Source organism: Molothrus aeneus, chromosome 1, assembly GCF_037042795.1.
Source record: "Molothrus aeneus isolate 106 chromosome 1, BPBGC_Maene_1.0, whole genome shotgun sequence".
NCBI classification, from domain to species: Eukaryota; Metazoa; Chordata; class Aves; order Passeriformes; family Icteridae; genus Molothrus; species Molothrus aeneus.
Window position 1 is genome coordinate 147292780 of NC_089646.1, and position 6705 is coordinate 147299484.

Below are 6705 nucleotides of genomic sequence, written 5' to 3' on the forward strand. Positions count from 1 at the left end.
AGAGTTCTTGTGATTTTATTATTTCACAGCTTCCTGCCTCTGGCTGAGAAGAAGAAAGTGGTACTGGTACTATAAGACATTAATTTAAGGCAGCAAGATGGTAATTGGAAGCTTTCCACTACCTTTAATGAACTTTCAACTGGAATCATAGAGAAAAAGTCTCAGTGAACACCTTTCACTGAGAACATGGCTTGCTGAAATAAATCATACAGGACTGATCAATGATTTCACACTGCTCACAACACCTTGTGTGCCTTCATGTTTCTCAGTATGATGCAATCTCTTCACACCCTCTCATGGCTATGGGGGATTTGGCTGTGTTTTGATTCTATTCACATTTTGAATCTTCACTTCTCTGAAGTAAAGGTCTGCTGTGGGTTGGCCTTGGCCAGCAGCCACACACCCACACAACCACTTGATCACTCCCCTCTCCCTCCCACCTCCCCGCAGGTTGGGGGAGAGATTTAGAACAAAAGTGAGAAAACTTGTGGGTCGAGTTAATGACAGTTTAATAAGCGAAGGATGGATTTACATTTAAAAAAAAAAGAAAAAGTGATGCAGGAACAATCACTCACCACCTCCCACCAACAGGTCCATGCCCAGCCACTCTCTGAGCAGAAACCACCTTGGAAATTGAGTGCCCACCTGTCCTCCTCTTCTTCCTCTGCCTCAGCTTTTATTGTTGAGCATGATGTTATGTGGCATGAAAAAGACCTTTGGACAGTTTGGGTCAGCTGTCCAAGACTTTTGGTCATCCCCAGCCTATTCCCTGCATGGGCAGAGTGGGGAAAAAAAGAAACCCTTGCCATTGAGCAAGCTGTGTTCAATAATACCCAAAATACTGTTGTGTTGTTGTAGTGAACCATTCAGACCTTGTGGATAAATTTTGCCCTAAACCAGCTGTTTTCAAACCAAAGAAGCACCATTAAGCCATGGATCCTGAAGAAGCTGCATAGCAGATTTTTTCATGTTGGTTTCTCTCCTGCACGGCAAGACACCACTGTGCAGAAAAGGTTTATTGACAAACTTTTTTCAGAAAACTTGTCTGGGCACAGACAGACACACAGACACTCACCCCTCCACCAACACTACCAGAGTTCCAGAATCTTACAGGAAGAAGAATGTCAATGCACTGAATTCCTCCTGGAAGAGATTTTGGAAGAACTGAAGTTATACAAATGTGTGCATGGGTCTCCCAGCTCTGACAGACCAGGGCTGCACATTACAACCATGGACCATGATCACCCTCACGTTCCTGGAGCCATGACTGCTGATGTCTTTCTATCTCTTCTATCTCTCTCTGTTTTTCTCTTTCCAATTGTCCTCTCTTAGGGTGATCATACACCCCAGAACATCTATACACCCCTTTTCCAGTCTTTTACTTTTTTCTCAGTTCAGTTGTTCTAACAAAATTCATTTTATACAAGTTATTTCATGTTGTTTTGCTGTAATCCAACTCAAAGGGTCAGTTAGCAATGAACCTGGTTTACTTTGCCCCAGAGGCAGATTGCAACAGTGTGTTAGCCACAAATCCAAACTGCTGCTCCACATGGGTCTAAAGTCTTTGCCTTCCTGGGGGCAAGACAAAATCAGGAGTACTGGGGAACAGCAGGATTTATCTATTCTAACAGCTATTGAGGCCTGGCCACAGGAATGGGCTGAAGGGATGAGAGCTGAGGAGCAGTTCCAGAATGAGCATGAACACCTCATCTGTCTGTGGCACTCAAAGAAACTCTACTGTTGTTATTAAGAGCTAATTGTTGATTTACTGCATGAATGGTCTAAAATGGAAAAGCATTTGGATATTATTCTTTGTCACTTCAGATTCCCAAGGACAGAATGAAGGTTGTGTTGGACTATTTTCAGATTTTCCAGTTTTGTGGCCCTACCAAAGCAACAGTATGAGTTTCACTTTAAAGAGAAAACAAAAATAAATGTATATTACATATTCAAATGTACAGACTTTTCATTGTGCAGTCTAAGCCTTTTACCATGCAACAAGAATTTTTCTGCTTGTGTTTGTTAGATCCTGCCTCTCTTTGATTGCACATCCTTTCCCTCCTGCTCTAAATAGACCAAGATTATCACTACATTTTTCTGAACATTTGCCAAGAGAAAGTGCTGGTTTTTTATGGGAAGTGTTGGAAACATCTCAAAATACAGGGTTTAGAGCAGAGCACTCAGCTTTTGAATTGGTTTAGCATTTTTTTCTCCTGGAAACTGTCATATTGGCACACAAAATATCTCTATGTATCTCAGACATCCAATTAGTAACAAGCTGATGCTTAGTCCATCAATAGTTGAAATGTCTTTGGAAGTTCTGGCCTGGGTTTTGGATGGGGGTTTTGTTTCTTTTTTTTTCGGTTGAAGAAGCTATTGTTATCACACCATGTAAACAACAGTAGTGCCATTTGTCCTAAATATCATTTGCTTGCAGCCTCACTGGCACTTATTTAATTATTGTCTCATTTCATTTAAGCTACATTCTGTACGAACATTTTGTACTTAAGACCAAAATGAACACTTAGAAACATTTTTTATCATTTATAAAAAGAATCTCAGAAAAGGATTGAGGCACCTAAATGAATCTCTCATTTAATATGTATTTAATTATATTAATAATAAAGATTGTGCATGAAAACATTGGATACAGCCAGGAGGTTTGTACATAATAAATAGTGTTTCAAGATACAGGGGTTTCATACTGACACTCCAGCTTTTTCTTTTGGGCTGAGAAATTTACTGAAACTATACATTGATTTTTACTTTGCCATTGCTTGCCTGATGACAGCAAGTCAGAGGATGTACCTGGAATCTGGTGTGAATGAGTTTTTGGCCAGTGTTTCTCATTATGCACATTGAGCCAAAATGCTCTATTCAAACATTTCTATATTTTGGTGCATTTCAAATCCTCATTGCTGTGTGTATTTTAACACTTCCTCATCTTTAGGGACTTTTGTGAGCTCAGTGCATGTGAAAATTAACAATTGTGTTTGTGGACAAGTAAATATCTCAAGTGGTTAAAAGATGTCATCAGATGTCAGGTGACAATTTGGGGACAGCCACAGGTCCTCCTGCCTGCCCCAGCCTGTGTGATGGAAGATGTCCCTGCTGCCACTGGGTCACCGTGGCTGTGTAGCACTGTGGGGTGCTGGGAGGAGGGGTTCACTTGTTCCCCTAAAATGCTACAGGTAAACAAACAGGAGAAGGTGTTTGGACAAACCAATAAATCCTTCCTCTCAGGACACTGTCATTGTGAACAATGGATTAACATGACAAGGTTTCACGGCATTTTGTTGAAAAAAATCCCCACCAGGCTATGCTGAGTCCTTGAAATATGACCCATTTTCAAGTACCTCTCTATGCTTGGGAAAATATATCTATTTTGTCCTTTTTTTTTTCTCCAAGTTGCCCTTGTGTTTGTCACAAGACACCTAGGCTGAGGCACAATTACAGAGCAGAGTTCCAACACATACTCCTGAAATATGAAAAGTGCTCTGTATCCCTCACTAATGAGGAAACAGCAGATGAGAAATAAAACTGTAAATGAAAGAAAAAAACTATGCAGCTTATCAATAAGAAAATAAATAAAACTGTAAATGAAAGAAAAAAAAACTATGCAGCTTATCAATAAGAAAATAAAGAATTTATAGATGACGGTTTAGTCTATGGAAAATAGTGAATATTCACCAGCTTGACCCTGATGAAGTAGCAAATTGTAATCCTTAATGTGAGAGAATTATTACTACATTCATCTAAAGTATTGATGGAGTATGGTTGAGAAAATAAAAACCAAAAGAAAATATATATAACTATTTTCATCTTAAGAAATAAGACAACACATGGTGACACCATTTACTTCAATGTATTCTTTTTCCCCTTCGGTTTTTTGTATATATTTGTCTGCTTCTATTCTAGATTTCTTATTGTCTGCATTAAGAACACAAAGGCAGGAATGTTTACTTGTGTAATATTTTCTTTTGTGCTTCCCAAGGTGAATTCAATCAAGTGTTTTTCCATATCAGTGTCCCTGGCTTTCCCTTCTTATCTATTTTATGTGTGAGAAATGTGTCAGTAAATAGGGCTCAGTGGTCACTTGAATATAATACTTCAATTTATTAGAATGTGATAAAAAGATTTCATATAATTTGAAAAAGACAGGTGATTCCCATGCCTTGTACATGTTAATGAAGTACTGCAGAACTCAAGAGAGATATAATTATGCTCTTCTGTGAAAGCCTTATGAAATTTCTTTAGTGAAGTCTTTTACCAGTTCTCAAGGCACTAAAAAAAAGTAATCTGATAACTTGTTTATGATTAAAAAAATGGTATAAAGGCTTTTCAGAATGAATGACAACTACAAGTTAGGAAGCAGATCAGCAGCTCTAGAGAGAATTTATCAGGAGCCTGGAAAAACAGCGATTTTAATGATATGGGTAAGTATTTTTAGAAGGCAGAGGATGTGCCACATGAAAGAGTGTTAAACTGACCGGATAGTTTAAGCAATTTGAACATGTGGATAGCAAAGGTTTTGTCTTTGTTCTGCCTTCAGTACAACTAATGTGTGTCTCCAGATCATGCTGTGCTGCCTCTCCCCACAGGACTGTGCTTCTGAGTGTGTTTGAAATAAAGCTGATTGCACACTTTGTTGGTCTTGAGAGGATCAACACCCCTGAATTCAGGGGTGACATTACTTTTGCTTGACTGACAGAGATAAAATGCATGCAAGAAAGGATTCCTGAGATGCTTTTGTGTCAGTGAGGGTCAAAAAGAACTGTGTCCAGCTTTTTCCCAGAGGAATTGTCTCCTCCTATAGCATGACATTTAGTCTTTATGTGAACTTTTGCAAATGGGTCAGATTGCAGAAGATTGAATAAATATTTTGTCCCCAAGGCAGAAAATGCACCCAATGCTTCCCTAATGCAATGTAATTAATTAGTGTATTGCTTTTTATCAGATGAATCTCTCTGACTCTTTTGCATAATTATGGTTGGGTTCAAATTTATCAAAACCTCTCTCAAACAGCCACAAACAAGATTTGCTTTCTTAAGCCAACTGTTTTGACAGTGGAGAGATAATGCCTTGGTGAATTCATGATCTCAAGGGATATAGACCAGGCAAAAAGTGTAGACATAACGTGAACCTTAAGAAAGTGAACTTCTAGTTTTTTAAAGAACTAGTGGATTGGACCCCTTGGGAAACTGTCTTCAGGGACAGGAGAGAAGAAGAAAGCTGGCAACTATTTAATGCTTTTTTCCTTAAAGCACAAGAAGAGCTCTCAATTCCCATGTTCAAGAAATTGATCAGGGAAGGAAGGAGCCCAGCACAGCCAAGTGAGGACCACCTGGTCAGGCTGAAACACGGGAGGGAAATGCTTAGACAGAAAAAGTAGAGACTTGCATTCTGGGAAGAACATGGTAATAACTGCCTGGGCCTGTAAATGTGGGGTGACGATTGTTAAGCTACAACTGAAGATAAATTCGGTAAGGAATGTGAGGGATAATAAGGGTTTCTACAGGTAGATTAGCCAGAAAAAGCAAGACAAAAGAAACTTTATTGTAGCAATAAGTGAAACAGGAGAACAGATGGCAGGTGACATGGAGAAGGTCATTTTTCACTGAGAATTACTCTTCCCACAGCTTTCGAGTAGATGCTGTGCATGACACTTGTGGAATGAAGTCCCACCCTAGACAGGACAAAAGACAAGAGTTTTGAACTGAGAGATGTTGGATTTAGACTAAATATAAGGAAGGAATTATTTGCTATAAGACTGGTAAAGCACAGGAACAAGTTGTACAGAGAAGCTGTGGATGACCCATCCCTGGAAGAGCTCAAGTCCAGACTGGATGGGGCTCTGAGCAGCCTGATCTAGTGAAAGATATCTCTGGCCATAGCAGGGGCTTTGGAACAAGATGATCTTTAAAGATTCTTTCCAACCAAATCCTTCTGTAAGTGTATGACTATATAACTTCTCTTCCTGTCTGCCTGCCTTTGAGCACTCACTCAGATTTAGCATTTTATATGAAACCTCCCTTAGGGCACAATCTGTGTTTTAGAACTGGCACTGAACACTGTATCAGGAGGGCTGTTCCTGAAGGGGGTTGGCCAGTGACCCATTAACCTGTTTGGGAGATGCTGCATTTGGCCAACTTTGAATCCCTGAGCTTATAAAGAAGAGCAGGATATGACAACACTGAGTTAAGTCATCTGAGGGGCATCTCTTAATTACAAACTGATCCTCTGCTGACACAGGTGGGACACAACTGTTCCCACCTCTGACTGCTCTTAATGGGAACACTGGTTTTATGTAAAAAGCTGTACCTTGGCCTTTATGAGTCCTAGATTAAATTTCTTATACTTCTGCAGACTTCCTTTTAAACTTCGAATAAATCTTTTAGCAAAAGATGTTTTAAGTTATGGGACATGTAAATTTGTGCCTAATGTTTTAAATGGCACATGGACCTGTTGGTAAATATCACAGAGTACTGAATATATAATTTGCATTTTGGTTTACTCTTTGTTCCTCAATCCCTCATCAGCAGACAGGAGGTAAGAGCACACTTCTGTTTTGTGGGATAAAAACATATTAGGATTTTGATTTTTTTTTAAATCTTTCCATGTAAGAAATAGAGGATTAGATACTTTTGTTGCAGATATTAGATGGAAAGAGGTATTAGTAATTTTTTGTATCATCTGAAAACTTGT